A 249-nucleotide genomic window follows, 5' to 3' on the forward strand; every position below is an offset into this window, starting at 1 on the left:
TATTATGTCATCCGCGGTAATCTCAATACAATGTTACCCATAATAATGGATAGACACGATCTCAAAGGGAAAATTTCTTTTTGGCTTTATCCTTCTTTTTTTTCCATTCGATTCCGTTTATCGGTCTATCTCGATACCTCATCTCTCCCTCTTGATTAGTTTATTTTGTAAACATCGAATTTAGTTTATCTACTATTCAAGGAGGATCTTATGTTTGGTACATATTTATTCACATTTATATAATTTTCG

The sequence above is a fragment of the Vespula pensylvanica genome, unplaced genomic scaffold (assembly GCF_014466175.1).
Source record: "Vespula pensylvanica isolate Volc-1 unplaced genomic scaffold, ASM1446617v1 scaffold0048, whole genome shotgun sequence".
In the NCBI taxonomy this organism is placed as follows: Eukaryota; Metazoa; Arthropoda; class Insecta; order Hymenoptera; family Vespidae; genus Vespula; species Vespula pensylvanica.